Genomic DNA, 18331 nt, shown 5'->3' on the forward strand with positions numbered 1-18331 from the left:
TCTTTTTTACTGGGGAATAATTTCAGACATGGAAATAAAAACGTGAAACTTGGATTACGAAGAAGTAATATCAGTGATGGGTATTTTCGGCAGTGAAAATAATTAATTTGGATTGAACCCTTAGAAAAAGGATTAACCCGTTTTAAATTTGATATACTTAGACTCGAGGATTCTAGGCTTTGAAAGGATGGGCTAGAGCGTACAAAGCCCACTAAAAATGGGATTAGACGTCAATTTCTACATCTTCCATCTTGCTGCGGACCCTCCACCGAAACGCCCAAAATACAAACCGGTGGAACAAAAAACTATTCACATAATTTTCTGGAATTTTATTCTTACTAGGGTTCTCAGTTCAGGATGAGAAATTATGTCAACATCATCATCTGGTTAGTATCTCTTGTTCCTTCAGTTGTGTTGTATTTTTTGATACTTGTTGATTGAATTGCTTGATTTAAGAAGAATAATTGATCTCACTCGCCTTTTATCGATTTCGGTGATGGGATGATGACTACAGTTATATCAGACGCCTTTGTCGAATTGTTGTATAATTGTTGCCCTAGTTTAGTTAATAGCAACCGCTTGCATATGTTAGGCTTGGTAAATGAAGAACTTAACCAAAATTACACAAAACCGATGCCGAATCATAGCTATGCCCACCTTGGTTTTGGTTCTGGTTTTGCCCCTGCTTTTGGTTAATATCACTAGAGCAATTTATGTTTTTTGTTTTTTGGTTTCGAAATGGTTCACAAAATATTACATCTATTGATCTACCCTATGTGGTGTTTATTCGGATTGTGAACCGAACCTTGTCAGCTAATTCTGGAGATTTCAAAATTTCTATGTTGATTCATAAACCTTAAAATGGTTTTCTGTCTTGGACACACATTAGATGTGGCGAATAAAGGCACTTTTTATTTATTTGTTACTGATCAGTTTGTTGTATGCTCGTGTTGTTGAAGTGTTAGATGCAGGGGACGAGGCCAGAAGAAAATCCCTAAAAGAGGAACAACCTGAAGAACTTAGTGGGAGGAATTACTAGCCAGAATGATGAGACCGAAGCTGAGGTGATTGGCGAGAGAGTGGAGGAAGCTAAAGTTGATAGTACCTAACAGACTAGTAAGAGCTTTTTTCTCCTTTTGATTTTTTATTTGAATGATTGTTATAGCTAGGAGTGTTTCTTTTTAAATTATGAGGGTTGACGAAACTAGTTGACAATTTGCATCATCAATTTTGTTTTTACTACATGGACATATTGTAAGCCAAATTGTATAGTATATCCAGCGTTAGAGTTGTAATTTATAATTCTACTCTTGCATGCTCGTGTTATTGAAGTGTTTAACGCTGGGGATGCATCTAGCAGAAAGCCACTTCAGAAGGAATTGTGGAAGATTTTAGTGGAGGATAATAGTAACCAGAATAATGAGACTAAAACAAAGGTGACTGACAAAGATGATGGTTTAAGAGTGGATGGAGCTAAAGTTGATAGTACCGAACAGATTGGTAAGCAATCTTGTCTTCTATTATTTTGTTTTATTTTTATTTGAATGCAAGAAGTCTCTTTAAGTGAGGGTGGACACTGGACATATCTAGTTGATGGGTTTGCGTCATCCATTCTTTTGTTTTACTGCATGGACCTATTGTATTGTATGCCTAACCCGGCCTTGAATTTGGCTTCTTACCTACCCTTCCTTTTTCTGAATTTGATGTGTTAAGATCAATAGACATTTGGATTAGATTACACCACTATGATTTTAGCTCTCTTTTTTTTTTGATCGGTCTATGAATTGTGGCGCTCGGCTAGACACATTTCTTGAATTTGGTGATTCTCAAGGTCTGGTTGCCGTTTCACTAGGGCAGTTACTATGTTCTTTTTGTTTCTCAAGTGGTTCTATTTTACACATTATCATTTAGATATGATGTTTTAGTATGCCAGACAGCCCAGTTTATGAACTGAAATTTCTTTGCTAATTCAGGGGTTTAAAGTTTTTCATGTGGTTTCATAAATCTTAATATGGTATAGTTTATTAGTATATTTGATGATGATACTAATTTGGTGGAATAAGCAGAGATACTTTTGTTATTTGTTTCATCCAATTGACTTATCCAGCTCACCTGTATATAGTTTTTTTCGTGTTTAACAATCAAGCATGATGAGGGTATGGTTTGCATCATCACCCCTTCTTTTTGCTTACTACGTGGACGCAGTTGCTTTTTCTGAATTTAACCTGTTAAGATCGGTAGATATCTGTATTGAATTACACCCCCTATAAATTTTGGCTCTCCGTTAGACGCCTTTCTTAAATTTGGTGATTGTAAGGCTGTGGGCTGACTTCCATTTCACTGTCTAGGACGGATTATTATGCTTTATTTGTTTCTCAAGTGGCAACATCAATATCATTGCCATCTGGTTAGTTGCTCCTATTCCTTGTTATTCTTGATAGCCAGGACTGGGAGTCCCCTTTATATAGTAATCGTGGGTTCCATAAATATAAAATATCTGAGGCATCTATCACTGTCACCATCTTAAACTTTAGACACCACTATCACCAATGGGGTTTTGCTGTAAAAATGACTTACATGATCGTGATTGATTCTTGCATAACCGAAGGATACCCGTATGGGCAATTACAACCCTAGAGTTGTTAAGACAGTTTTATTGATTCTAGTGATGGTATTAGGATCTGATTATCATTTAGTGGTTCACAAATTATTACATCTGTTCTACACATCGTCATTATGAATGGACCACTGTCTGTTAATTTCAAGTTTTCCATTTTGTTTATTCGTTCGTTGTTCAGCTGTCCTATATTCAGTTTTCTTCTCAATCTTAATTTGTTTCCTTGTGATGATAAAACCAGCATTGCATGCTCGTTCTATTCAAGTGTTAGATACTGGGGATGAGACCAGCAGGAAATCCCTGAAAGAGGAACTACTGAAGACTATAGAATAGGAAAGTAGTAAGCAGAATGGTGAGACTAAAGAGAAGGTGATTAATGAAAATGGTGGCTTGAGAGTGGATGAGGATAAAGTTGGTAGTAGCAAAGAGACTGGTAAGCGCACTTGCCTTCAATTGAGATATTTTTTCATTTGAATGGTTGTTATGGGAGTTTTTGTTTCTGAATGTGGAGGGGTTGATGAAGCTAGTTGATTGTTTGTACTCTTCATTTTTTTTAATCTCAGCAAATGGGTGCCCAACATTAGGGTTTGCAGCCATGCCTAACTTCTGACTTCTGTTCTTTAGCCTATAATGGCGTTCGCTGAATTTGATCTGTTAAGGTAAATAGATGAACAGATTTATCTACACCCACGTGGATTTTTTCTCTCCTTTATACACCTTTCTTGAATTTGTTGATTGCTAGGGTCTGATTGCCATTTCACGAGGGAAATGATATGCTTTCTTTGTTTCTCAAGTGGTTCTGGAAGTATTACATCTATTTTACACATCGTCACTTACAGATCTTGTTTAGTTTGCCATGTGGGTTCATAAATCTTAATATGGTATTGTTATTAGTTTATTTAATCAGATGACACTAATTTTTTTTATTTTATCCAATTCACTTATCCAGCTCACCTATATATGGATTTTTTTTTTCTCTAGCAGCACCATGGCCAAGCATGTGGCATTTAGTGATGTTATCTAACCCAAGCTTAGACCCTAGTTATATCTAATTTTCAGAAGCCAAATACATTGGCGGCAACTGGTGAAGGTTTCTCTACATTCGTGGGAAACCTAAAACCAACTAATAGTGATTTTTTCGTGGACTATTGCATCTTTACTTTAGGTAAAAATCATATTAAAAAGTAATATTCATCTTTACTTTAGGTAAAAATCATATTAAAAAGTAATATTCAATATTACCCACGAACATATGTCCTGCAGGTAGTTTTCTCGTTAAAGCTTTTGATTTGGTTTGATCAAAATTTTATTTTATCAATTCCTCATGACTTTATACCCTTTAGAGTGTTGTTATTAAAACAAAAATCTTATCGTGTTCTCTTATTTTTAGTACTCAATGGGATATGAAATTTCCATTAACAGTAAGTGTCAATTGTATGTTAGCTTTAAATCTTTGTTTATGGATTGGTCTGCTCATATTGTCTTTACAATAGTTCTGATACCGTATGTCGATACCCCGAACAACATTCGATCATGTTCCCTTTAATTCACAAGTCCGAGTACAGTACCATTAAAGTTCACACGAATTCGCAATACGAAACTGCTATGATACTTTTTTTGTATAAGAATTAGATACACTGTCTAACAATTTTACAATCTATTAATTAGTACTCATGTCCGATGTTGTATCCATGAAACAGGTCATGGTGATTCTTCAAACTCACTACCTGTCAAAAGATAATGATAACTTGCTTATGGAAAAGATGTTCCAATGAGTGAAGGCCTAAAGGGAATTAATGAAGATGTGCCGAAAATTGGTTTACAGGACTGAAGTATTAGAAGTGGTCCCTCTTCATACGTACGTAAAAGAAGTATCTCCTCTTGATTAAGATGATACTATTTGGTGCCACCCTACCACCAAATGCTTTGGAGATTAATAACTATGGCATTTAAAGTGCCTCATTATTGGGTGGAGTATCAGTACCATCTTCAACAAGGTCGACAGTCTCTCAAGTAGCTCAACTCTACAGCAAGATTTCATGTATCAAGGTAGATGTTTTACCTTGTTCTCGATCCCTTGCAGATGCAGTCCAAAATTGAGGTACATGGCCAAACCTTTTTCCTCGAAATAAACTTGCTGTTAATATTCTCTCAGTGTTGTCCAAAGTTGAATCATATTATCATTTCCAGCAGCTTTGCTGATCTTCGTAAAGTTAGACCATGTATGGTTAAAATAAATGAAGCAAACGTTGTTTGAACATTGGGAGTGATGTTAGTCATATCAGATAAAAACAGGATACAGTATATACAACAGTTTAAATTTTCCAGGAGTTTCCTTTAAAGTACGGCTAGTATTTTGGCTGCTAAAAAAGGTTATAACTAGGGTTGAAGCTTGGTTTAGATGACATCACAAATTGCCACATGCTTGGCCATGGTGCTGCTAGATTTTTTTTTTTTTTTTGCCCTATATATATAGTTTTGCTTTTCATTCTTGTCCTTCTAATATTCTGTTTTTGGGCTTAAAGATTTAGGTGATCGCTGTGTGAAATGGTTAAAGGCGAAGCAGGAGGCCAGCAGAAACTCCCGAGAAGAGCCACCACTAAAGAAGAAGAAGTTGGAGGAGAAAAATGGTAATCAGAATGATGAGGCCTGGCAGTTTGAGAGAGTTTTGTAAGTGCTCTCGACTACTGCATTTCTTTTTCGTTTTGAATGTCCTTTTTCATTTGATTGCTATGTTGAGAGTAGCAAAATATTAAGCATTTTTGCCGTCTCTCAACTCTTGTTAAAGATAAAATAGAAGTTCTGTAGGTAACTTCCTTCTTCAGATCGTCTTTCTCATTATTCTTTCTGGTCGTTGCTCTATTATTTGATTATAGAAAAACGTGCTAGGTTTGAAGATGGAAAAGAAGTCCATCAGTTTGATTATATGTCGCCTAAGCCTTGGTATCCTGAGAGAATTCTGGTATGTTTCACTTGTTCGTTTGAAATTGATGTCCCTCTGGAAAATATATCTAAGCCGGATAAACTGATCAATTTGTGATGTTTGGTTTGCAGAATCCTTACATTATATGGTTGTGTGGCAACTGAAGAAGACAGTTAGGTAATAATGTATGTTTAAACTGTTCCTCCTTGAATGTTTCAAGAAAAATTTAAAAGAAACTTAATTTGTAGGACTTATAAAAAATTACCTTTGTATGTATTAATTTTTTAGAAAACAAAAGCAAGAAGATTACTATAGGTGTTATTAAAGATGTTTTAAGAATTTCCAGTAATTTTCGCTTGTCCAACTGATAAATATACTTTTATCTTAGCTCGGTATTTCTTTTTTTTGATAAAAATAAGATAAATTTTCCGTAGTCCGAATTGCCCATGTCAAAGATACTAGAACCTGTGACCAGGGGCCTGGGAGTTAGGCTCTGTAACTGTCCCTCTTGGCTGGTCCCTTCAACAACCTGCCCAAAATATAAACGGATATTCACATGATCACCAAACCGTTGACAAGTATAAAGTTGGGAGTCTTGGGACATGTACGTATTTATTCTCCTCAGTTTCCCAAAGTGAGAGTTTTGGCCCGAAATCGGCAATTTTCATTTTCATTTTCATCTTTTCGGTAGTTGCGAATTTCAGTATGCATTGTTTTGAGATTAGGCCTTCTTCATCTTGATTTTGTATGGATGGTTGAATGCATGATTTCTAATTTAGGGTTTTCTTTGTGTGTAATTTTCTTGAATTTTATTCTTAACAGGGGTTCTCAGTTCAGTATACACAGCAGATTATGCCAATGTTAACACCAACATTATCAGCATTACCTGGTTGGTATCTCTTGTTCCTGTAGTTGTAATTTTTGTTTAGATACTTGTTGATTGAATATGCTTTGATTCAATCAAAGAGGTCTGTTAAAGATCAATAGATAGCCGAATTGAATATAATTGTTGTTTGAGGTTAGACGCTTTTATCAATTTTGGTGATGGTATCTGGATTGGCTAGACAACTTTATAGTTGGTGCCCTAGTTAAATAGCAATAGTTCTGTATACTTGTGAAAATTTATTAGCAAATTTAGCAAGAGTATGGTTATTCTTAGCAAATTTAGCAAGATTATGCACCACAGAGTTGACACTCTTTTCCACAAACTTGAATTCCACATTAGGAATTATCTTCATTAGTTCTCTATAATATGCTGGAACCCTTTCTCTATTCCCAACTGCATTGCCATGACAAATGCTCTACTCTCAGCTTGGTAGATGACTAATAAAAATATCAGTGCAGCACCCCTCAACACTAGCCTGGTGGTCTCTTGCAACAGCTGCACAAGCTGAGTGGCCCTAGACAAAAGCCTCAGCAACATTCATTTTTATTTTATCTTCTTCTGGAGAGCACCACCTACTGACAGAGCTGGTACAAAGGTTGTTTTCAGCTATAGCCATAGTCTTTAGAATTCAAAGAATCTTCAACATTTTGATTGTAGTATTAATGTCCATAAACAGCATTAAATTATTGAATATAGCATCGTTTCTTGCATTCCAGATGGCCCAAAATAAACTAGCCCCCCACTTGAAAGTATTAAACTCATTCCCTGTATCCAACCAATCACCAACACATCTTTTAATAGAGAGATTTATAGGGTCAGACCTGTAGTTCATAGGAGAAGCAAACAGAATAGTCTTTGCCAGAGGACAATGAATGAATAGGTGCTCCAAGGTTTCTAAGGCATTGTTGCAGAACCTGCAGTCTTGATTGAAACCTGGAATGAATCTGCCAATGTTTGTAGCAATAGGTAGCACTTTTTAAGTAAAGATTTAGATTTTAGGAGGGATGTCTTTAATACCACAAAATCTTTTCCAGTCGATCTCCTCATTTTGGGAGTTTGAGGAAGTGGCGTGTTCAGTCCTTAGCATTTTCTGGAAAGATTTGGCGGAGTATTTCCCAGTAGGGTGCTTATTCCATATCAGCTTGTCATGTTGGACTTCTTCATCATCAGGCAGACAGGCACATAGCTTGTCATGTTGGACTTCTTCATCATCAGGCAGACAGGCACATAGATGTTCAGAATCTGTTCTGCAGTTTGAGAAGTGAATAGCTCGTGTATGAGCTCTGAATTCCACCTCTTAGAAATTTGCATAAACAGCTCACTCACAATATTGAAAACTAAAGAACTTAACCAAGAAAAACAAGACTAAATATATTATATATCAATTAATTAATTTATTTTTATTTTTTGGTACTAATAGCCATGCCCACCTTAATTCTGGTTTCACCCCTGCTGATGGTTATATCACTAGAGAAATTTATGCTCTCTTTTTTTTCTTCTTCTAAATGCTTCAGAAAATATTACGTCTATTCTACGCATTGCCATTGACTTATGTCGTGTTAATTATATCGGATTATGAATTGTATGCTAATTCTGAAGATTCAAGTTTTCCATGTTGATTCATTAACCTTGAGATGGTTTTCTTTCTCGGACACACGTTGAACATGATGAACAAAAGCCACTTTTATTTTTTTATACAATTTGGTAAATGTTCTTGGCTTCTTGCCTTCTACTCTTTTTTTTTAAAAATTTATTTTGAATGAATTGTTATAGGAATGTTTATTTTTAAATGGTTTGCATTATTATCCATTCGTCTTTGTTCACTACATTGACGCATCATATGCCAAATTGTATTGTGTACCCAGTGTTAGGGTTTGTAGCCAGGCCTAAATGAATGTGGTGATTGTTAGGGTCTCGCTTCCAATTTCACTAGGGTGTATTATTATGCTTTCTTTGTTTCTCAAGTGGCAACAAAACGTCATCACCTGGTTAGTTGCTCTTATTTCTTGTTATTCTTGATACACAGGATTAGGGTTTTCTGTTTCCAGAGCTTTACAAAAGCCCCCTTTATACCATACTCTTGGTTCTGTAAATATAATCTATTAAATATCTATCACTACCTTTAACTTAAGCACCACCATCACCAATTGGGTTTTCCTGTAAAAAAACCTATTTCAATTTCATATTATTTGCTTAGCATGGATTGTAATCATGCATGATTCTTGCATAACCCGCGGATACCCGTATGGGGAATTACAACCCTATAATTGTTAAGGCGGTTTTATTGTTTGGCGATGGTATTAGGATCTGATTATCATTTCACTTGAGAAATTATGCTTTCTTTGTTGCTTAATTTGGTGGTTCGTAAAAAATTACATCTGTTCTACACATCGTCACGGACCACTGTCTGGTAATTCTGGGAATTTTAAGTTTTCCATATTCTTTTGTGATTAATGAATAGAGGCTCTATTATTTATTTATTTGTTCAATTCATTGTTCACCTCGCATATATTCAGATTTCTTCTCAAGCTTTATTTGTTTCCTGTGATGATAAAACTAGCATTGTACACTCGCATTATTCGAGTGCTAGACACGGGGATGAGGCCAACAGGAAATCCCTGAAAGAGGAACTACTGAAGATTGTAGAGAAGGATAATGGTAAGCAGAATGTTGAAACCAAAGCTAAGGTGATTGACGAAAATGATGGCTTGATAGTGGATAAGCAAAACGACTGGTAAGTGCACTTGCCTTCAATTGAAGTTTCCTTTCTTCTTTCATTTGAATGAACTGTTGTGGAAGTTTTTCTTTCTGAATGTGGAGGGTGGATGAAGCTAGTTGATGGATTGTACTCTCCATTAATTTTCATCACAACATGGACGTAGTGTATGCTAAGTAGATGCCCAATATTATAGCAGCTAGGCCTAACTTCTGACTTCTTTTCTATAGTGGTCTCGAATTTGATCAATACTAGACCCCAATAACAATTGCTAACAATTAGGACTACATCAGTACTAGTCATTCTAAGAAAAGAATCTACCCTATGTAATCTTCCAAAAATAGCATTCTTGAGAAATCTGTTTCCAGAATTACTTGGAGAGTAATTCTCATGAATGTTAACCTGGGTATAGGGAATATTGATGGCCTATACCTAAAAACGGATCAGATATCTTGATTGATCCGTACCTCTCTAAAACTCTCAGTCAGACACCTTTCTTGAATTTCGTGATTTTTTTAGGGTCTGATTGTCGTTTCACAAGGGAAACAATATGCTTTTTCTTTGTTTCTCAAGTGATTCTGAAAGTATTACTTCTATTTTACACATCGTCATTTACATATCATGGTCAGTGTGCCTAGTTTTATGAACTGAAATTTCTTTTCTGGGGATTTAAAGTTTTCCATGTGGGTTGATAATCTTGACATGGTATTTTATTAGCTTATTTAATCAGATGACACTAATTTGGTGGATTACATAGAGACAAACTTTTTTTTTTCTTTCTTTCTAATCCAATTCACTTCTCCAGCTCACCTGTATTTAGTTTTACTTGTCCTTATAATGTTCTATTTTGGGGTTTGCATAATTAGCTGATGGCTGCAGGGAAGAGTTTAAGGCTAGGCAGGAGGCAATCAGAAAGTCCCTAGAAGAGCCTCCTCTAAAGAAGAAGAAGTCAGAGGAGAAAAATGGTAATCAGAATGATGAGGCCAAGGAAGGATTCAGAGGATAAACCTTTGTCAGGTGGTTTGATAGATTTAGTATGAGTCGTTCTTTTTCATTTGACAAAATTAGGCACTTCTGCCGACTCTTAACTCTTGTTAAAGAATAAAGAAGAAGTTCTTTAGGTAACTCCCTTCCTCAGGAAAACTTCATAAACCTTGGTATTTTGAGATTCACGCGGAACAGTTTGATTTGATGTCATCTAAACCTTGGTATCCTGAGAGATGGTAGTGTGGCTGCTAAATAAGACAGTGTTTGGTTATTTCCTAACTTGAAAATGAAGAATATGTATGCTAGAATGCTTTAATCATGATGGAGACAGAAATGGTGGAGGATTCCAAAGTAAACTGCAAGTGGTAATTGCGATTTGTTGCACGCATGTTCAGTGTTTCAGATCTGAATTCAAAAAGGCACCTGGAACCTGGATTGCATACTTTTTGCTAAAATATTAAAGTCATCGAAACAGTTTAATTTTTTAATTAGCAGTGGCTTATTCTTGATCGAAGGCAAAAGCCTTTATGCTAATAGGGATACCAAATTACTAGCTAGGGTGAGTATCCGAAGGATGGTCTATGACGGGGGAGTACTAAAAAAGATACAATTCAAAAATGGTGGTTCAGGTACCCAAGAAGAGAAAACAGACTTCTAGCTTCTACCAGAAACTCACAAAACCTTCTGATATATAGAGGGAAAACAACCATGACGTGGACGTACCTATGTCAATAGACAAAAGACATCATTTTATCTGACATTTTTTTTTGGCAGAACCAAAATGCGCGGCACGAACCAGCCAAAAGACACTACCTTTTATAGTTGCTTTTGCCTGAGTTTGATTATCAGCAGCGATCAATAGATATCTGTACTGAATTACACCCCTGCAAATTCTGGCCCTCGGTTAAATGCCTTTCTCGAATTTGGTGATTGTTAGGGACTTTACGTTCAGCTGGTCCAACACCACTCAACATTAACCATTGTACCTGCTGAGATTATGATCTCACTCAATGATGCTTTGCAAGTAGGCCTTGTGTTTTACGCCTGACGAGCTCGTGAATAAACTCCGTGCGCTACTGGTCTCACTTTGGTCCCAAACACGATCTTGTGACTAGCATGTGACCGTCACGGTCAAAGATTGAGCCACCAACTTTAATCATAAGATAAATCCATTATTAGGCAAAATACCAGCTTCAAGTAACCCCTCATATTAACATCGGTGGTTCGAACACCACTGTCTGTTCTGTTCAACCCATTGATAATTTCATATGATTCATTAACAAGTCTTGCATGTCGAAACACATTTCTTATACTAACAATAATGAATTAAACGGGTAATTTTAAAAATATCCCCTTATGTGGTGATATAAAACATTTATTAATATGATAAAATTTAAACATGAATAAGTCATCTATTTAGGGACGGAGCGAGAATATTATAGTGCGTATCTTTAGAGATGAGACCAATTGATATATTTTTGTTACACCTATAATCATCATACATGTAGTATCAAGGTACAATACAAGTATTAAATTTCAGATTGTAAATTCTGAATCATTTGATGAAACACACTGAAAAGTGAAAAGGACTAAGCCGATAAGATCAATTACACTAAAAGTTCTTGAGGCTATCTCTAGATTGCCAAAACTTAAATACTACTCCCCCGTCCCAATTTAGCTGAAGATTCAGGGGTTTTCTTAAGTACCAAATTAGACAAAGGTTTTCATATTTTTATCACCTTTTTTCTTATTTGGCCATGCAATGAAATCAATCATTAGAGCTTCTCCAATAAAAGGTGTAAAAAATATTACGGGGCTTTTTAATTTAGTTCTTTTATTTATGGGCCTACACATAGAGTAAATAGAGGACCTCACATCTAAAATACCATCTCCAACGGTAAAGAATTTTTTAAGAAATATAGTGGAAAATATGACGTGGAGGTGGAGCCGGAGGTGTAGATAACACTTTCTTGAACACCTTTCTATATAGTAATTGGTCCCTCCTAGTTTGTAGGATCCTACTGTTGGAAATGGATTTATGCTAAACGGAGGTCTAAAATCCTATGTGTTACTTAAAAAAACAAGACTCACCCTCTGTTGGAGATGCTCTTAGAAATAAAGAACAAAAAAACTAGGAGATTTAAATATTTTAATAATTATTATTAAGGGATATATATGGATAAAAAATTAATCTTTCTTCTATTTCTTAACATATTAAGCTGTAAAAAACCAAGGTGATACTATTTGAGTTACTAAAACTCTAGCCATATGTTGAGAGTTATAGAGACTCCATTTCCCCCAAAAGTGATACAAAAACCCCAAATTCAAAATAATAATCTAAATGAGATCTTTCCCTGTTTCAGAAATACCAGTCTTACCCTTTCTTTGTACGAGATATTAATTCCCCAATCTCTCTTGAACTCTCAAACTCCGACCGAAACCAGTACCACATCTAGATCTGCCATTAACACCGTCGCCTCCTCCTTCACTAGCAGCAATACCTCATCCTCCTACTCCCGCACCACAACGAAACCTACTACAATATCATGATCCTCCACTAAATACCTAGACCACCCTCCCATTCTTCTTCTCGATTTACCGTCCCTCTCTAGATCTATATCGTTCTCACACACCAGCACCAACATCGCCTCCTCCTCCTGCTTACGAACCACCATCACCAAAACCACGACCATCTCCTGATCTTCAACCATCAAAGTTTCTTTCTCTTCTTCGTCGTCGTCGCCGCCACCACCACCGCCTCCTCAAATTCATTTTAGTTGAGACTGTAATTTTGAAGATGATGTTAAAATATTGTTCATTACCGGTCTTGGTGGATTAAATTCGTCTTCTAATCCTCCATCACCAAGGAATACAATAGTGGTGGTGAATGGATCTCATGGGGGAAATGAACCAGTGATGGAGATTTAATTTGATCTGCTTGTGTTAGGGGAAATGTCGAATTTTAGAGTGGTAATTCAAAGTGGGTAAATAATTATAATCTTATTTTCATTGATTTTTCAATTGAATTGGGTACTGGATTTTGTTTGTTGTAAATTTTATTGGAACTGAGAATTTTATTGGTTTGATTCTTGGTAATTTTGATGTGTTTAGGTTACAAGTTACCGACAAGGACTTAAATATGAAAATTTTGGTGCATATGCTTAATCCATTTCAACACCAACAAAACCGAATATCAAGTGTTTGGAAAATGTCCCAAATAGAGGTAAAAGTTGTTCTTGATTTCTTAACTCATTTTAAAAGTGATTGGAGTTTCATTATAGCTCATGTCGTTTCCATAAATTGATGAATTGTGTATTTAGTAAACATTTAGGATTCATGATGCAACATCTTTGATTGTAAAATCCGGATATTTTGTCATGCCGATGATGTAAATCACTCATTTCTTGAAAACTACATAGCCAACCGTTTTGAGACTTAAATCAAGGTCATCATGGATTTCAAAAGAAAAGTAGCAAAGTAATGAACTCATTAGAATTTTTTGAACATTGTGGGAACGCATTATGGAAATTCCAGTGGTGTCGCTTAGGCTAGCAGTAGACAGTTGTGGTGTTAACAAAGGATGTAAAACCTCATTGGTAATATCTTCTTCTATACCCTTACGATACTAGATGAGATGGGAATGTTGATTTTGTGTTTGATATTCAATGATCTTGCAAAATGTTGATTCTAAAGATTAACTTTCAGTTGGAACTCCTCCTCCTAGCTCAATAAACATAGTTATTTGATCACCTAGTTTTTGCGATTTTGAGTTTATGATATCTGCGTGTCTCGACAGTGGAATACATATGCATAATGGATCAGGAACTTATTGATCTAGTTTGGAAATGAATAGAGAAAATATGGTGACAAAAGATGAACAAATTTAAGAGAAAAATAAATTGCAAAAGGGAATGCACGGTAGGTGACATTTATCTAACCCCTCATTGTATTTGTCGTTTTTCATCCGAAAGTAGAAAGTAATATGGTGCGGGACACTTTACATATATAACAACAGTACAATCTTCTCCATATTTTTATCTTCTTTTTGTGTGGTTATTTGAAAATGACGATAAGTTGCAGAACATGTATGTTGAATTATCTGACGGATAACTCAAGTAATTATTTTATGTACTTAACCACTCCTTACATATTCATAAAAATATTGCTAGTTGCACCGCACCACATAATCGATCTTAATCTAACATTTTTCTTGTCACTGTGCTTGGCGAAAATGTTAGATTATCGACCTTCGGAACAAACTACTATGCTTATTATTTACCATGGTCGTTGTTTGTAATAGCAGTCTGTTATAATCATGCTAAAGGTCGTGTGAGGATTTATTAATGGACATGTATACTATATCCTGTAATTTTTCTTGCAGTTGAATAGAAATTTGCACGAAACCAATTATAGTTTCATATTATTTATGATGAAACCAGTTTTGGTTTCATCGTATTTATGATGAAACCGAAATTGGTTTCATCTAATTTTTGCTAATTTTTGTCGACGTAACCAATTTGTTGGTGATATAATTTTTTTATTTTGTTCAAACCAGTTTTGGTTTCATCTAATATGTGATTTTTTTCCAGATTTTATGTTGACGAAACCAATCTTGTTGGTGATACGGTAATTTATGTTGACACGAGCTTTAGTTTCATCCTCACCTCAGAGGATCCGTAAACAAGTTCAATATTTCCAAGGCTCATTGGAAAATGAGAATTTTGACAGTGATGATGTCACGAAGAAGATAAGGAAGGTTCTCACCGGTACCATTGTTGCAGGAGAATCTGAAACTTCTGATTTTGATTTCTTCAAAAAAGTTGACGGTGGTGGTATATTTCATCTTATTGTGTTTCTTTTATGATGAAACCAAAATTTGGTTTCAACTGATTTTTTTTAGTTTATTCGACCTGACTTGGAAGTCGACGTGTTTGGTTTCATCATTGAAGTTTGTGTTGGTGAAATGACAATATGTGGAAAAATGATAAAACCAATTTCGGTTTCATCTAGTTTTGGTGAAACCAATTTTGGTTTCATCATTTTTCTCTTTGGTTTCATCAATTTTTGTGGCACTGGTAGCTGGTTGGTGGTGGTGGTCGGCGATAATGGTGGTGTTGCTCGGCGACGGTGGTGGTTGTTATCGGCGGTGGTTTATGGTGGTGGTTGGCGGCGGCGGTGCGGTGGTGGTTGGCGGCGGCGCGGTGGAGGTTAGCGGCGGGGCGGCGTGGTGGTGTTTGGCGACGGAGGTGGTGGTGGTGCAGTGGTGGTTGGAGGCGGCGGCGGCAATGGTGGTTGGCGGTGGCAGACAGTGGTGGTGGTTGGCGGCGGTGGCGGTGGTGCGCGGTGGTGGTTGGTGGCGGAGTCGGTGGTACGCGGTGGTGGTTGGCACCGACTGTGGTGGTTGGAGGCGGTGCTGGTTGGCGGTGGTGGTGGTTGGAGGCGTTGCTGGGTGGCGGTGGTGGTGGGTGGCGGCGACGGTGGTGGTGCTCGATGGCGATCGGAGATAGTGGTCGGAGGCAAGTGGTGGACGGTGATATTGCTAGTTTGCTGATGGTGATAATATAATAAAAACTAAAGGTGGGGTTGATTTTCGTTTTTATTGGGATGGTTTAAAGTAGAATGGTAAGATAGACCGTTTATGTTAAATGGGGTTTTTGTGAACAGTTTGTTTTGTTGGAGTTTTTGTGCATGGATAGTGACACCTTTGGTGTTGTAACTCGCGGACTAATTTCTTAATCTACGTGAAAACATCTAAGGGTCCTCTTAACCTATAACAATATGATTTTTTTAAAACTCTTCATTAATTATAGAAAAATTTCCCTAAATATCCTTATTATAATTTCTTAGCTCACTGAGAACATTGTGTTCTGCCATTCCGCCATTGATGGATCACGGAAGAAACTCAAAAGCCCAAATAACAACACCATTGTTTGTTCTTCTTTTTTCTATTTTCAATAGCTCCTCTAATCGTTATGCAAAATGAATAAATAAGATTAGACTCACAACCATCGTCGCAAAACAATTAATTTTCATGATTTTATCCCAAGATTATGGGTTTAATTTTTCACATTGGAGGCAATCGATTATGCTGATAATCAAGGTGAGTGAGCAAATCGAGAGACATTGGTGGAAGATTAAAAAGGATTGCTGTTAGTAATTGTTTGAGATGTTTTTTTTGGGTCATATCAAGATAAATTTATGTCTTTGAACAAACTTGATTTGGATTGATGTAGATTTGAGATCGGTTATACACTGTGTTTTGATCTTGGGGTCTGGGTTAAAGAAAATTTTTCTTCAAATAAATTGATTTTTATTATCTTTCGTTATCTAAATTTAACAGAGTTTCATAAAAACTGTAAGTTTGTGAAAAAGGAAAAAGAAAGAAGAAGCTTAAGTTTCATTAAAATAATTACTCTAATAAAGATAGATTATTTCCGCTAAAATCCTTGGATGCTAGAGATTCTTTGTTCGACGCTTCTTCTTCCTCTCTCCTTTTTCACAAACTTACAGTTTTTATGAAACTCTGTTAAATTTAGATAATGAAAGATAATAAAAATCAATTTACTTGAAAGAAAATCCGTCGTAACCCAGACCCTAAGATCAAAACACAGCGTATAACCGATCTCGAATGTACACCAATCAAAATAAAGTTTGTTCAAAGCCATAGATTTATCTTGATAGGACCCTAAAAAACATCTCAAACAATTACTAACAACAATCCTTTTTAATCTTCCAGCAATCCTTTTGATTTTCCATCAGTGTCTTTCGATTTGCTCACTCACCATGATTATCAGCATAATCGATCGCCTCCATTGAGAAAATTCAACCCCTAATCTTGGGATAAAGTCATGGCAGTTAACTGTTTTGCAACGATGGTTGTGAGTCTAATCTTATTTATTCATTTTGCATAACGATTAGAGGAGCCATTTAAAATAGAAAAAAGAAATAAAAGAACAAAAAATGGTGTTGTTATTTGGGTTTTTGAGTTTCTTCCATGATCTATCAATGGCGGAATAGCATAACAGAATGTTCTCAGTGAGCTAAGAGATTATAATAAGGATATTTATGGAAATTTTTCAGTAATTAACGAAGAGTTTTCAAAAAAATCACATTGTTATAGTTCCGAGAAGAAATTTATGAAAATAATAGAAAATAAGGACAACTAATAAATGCTTATCCTATATAAGGATATATAGGTTAAGAGGACCCATGAAGTAAAAGCAACACTAAATAATGAAGTAGAAACACTAGCATCACTAGAATTATCAGCAACAACAACAACAACATCCACAACAAAAGTTCCCAACAAAGTAGACCAAACGGTATTGATAATATATATTTAAAAACTAGTTTCCAGGACTAGTTTTGTAAAGATATCTAATTTTTTTTAGAAACTGGTTTTTATGAATGCTTTTAGTACCAGAAGAGAGATCTCTTTGAAATTAATGCTAACTAAGATGTGGTTTATTTGGAAAGAAAGGTATAACAGAGTGTTTGAAAACGAATCAACACCAACTAAGTCATTGGCTTTAGAAATTCAAGGACACATTGCTTTCTAGTAAAAAAAAAGGAGTTTGCAGGGTACAAATACCAAACAACATAAGAATAATATAGCTGCAGTCTGCCAGGCACCTCTAAAGAACACTCTCAAAATCAATGTTGATACTGCTTGGATTTCTAACATCTTACCTTCCAGTTATGCTATAATTCTGAGAGATGATGCAGGTAATTCAGGAAGAGGACCAGCTGGACAGTCAACATCTCCAGACCCACAAGAAGCGGAAGCTATAGGAGTGCTTCAAGCAGCTACTTGGGCACATGAGAAAGGTCTGGAAAACTTTAGCATAGAAGGAGATTGTGAAATCCTCTTCAAATACATACATGGAAAGAACTCAGACATCTCTTGGCGTTCAAAAGCATATTTAGATGAAGCGAAAAGACAGGCTAAATTATGTAACAACTTTTTAGGTTTTTATATTATCCCAAGACAAGTAACTAGAGTGGCAGACTTTCTAGCGAAGTTATTGTTAGACCCTTAAACTCACTTATTTTGTGAGGAACCACCCCCCGGCTTGTATCAAAAATCAGTTATTAGTAGATAAATCTAATATCAATACATCCTCATGTGGATCGATATTAGATATCTCTACTCTTGTTGTAACACAAGTCCCACGGGATACTTAGTTTTTTAGTGAATTTCCT

General features: G+C 35.9%; 1 long non-coding RNA gene across 8 annotated transcripts; it reads left to right on the plus strand.

The window, feature by feature from the left end:
* Positions 1-263: 263 nt before the first annotated feature.
* Positions 264-10517, plus strand: LOC113306586. 8 transcript variants are annotated; one of them, XR_003338706.1, is made up of 12 exons: positions 264-386; positions 960-1116; positions 1333-1500; positions 2859-3050; positions 3181-3276; positions 4318-4718; positions 5143-5287; positions 5494-5579; positions 5672-5717; positions 6363-6429; positions 8987-9160; positions 10022-10517. It is a non-coding gene; the product is annotated as an uncharacterized LOC113306586 (long non-coding RNA). The 8 variants fall into 8 exon arrangements; XR_003338710.1 differs by lacking the exon at positions 3181-3276 and having other exon boundaries at positions 5672-5725; XR_003338705.1 differs by lacking the exon at positions 3181-3276 and having other exon boundaries at positions 10009-10517.
* The last annotated feature ends 7814 nt before the right edge of the window (positions 10518-18331 follow it).

Source organism: Papaver somniferum, chromosome 8 (genome assembly GCF_003573695.1).
Source record: "Papaver somniferum cultivar HN1 chromosome 8, ASM357369v1, whole genome shotgun sequence".
NCBI classification, from domain to species: Eukaryota; Viridiplantae; Streptophyta; class Magnoliopsida; order Ranunculales; family Papaveraceae; genus Papaver; species Papaver somniferum.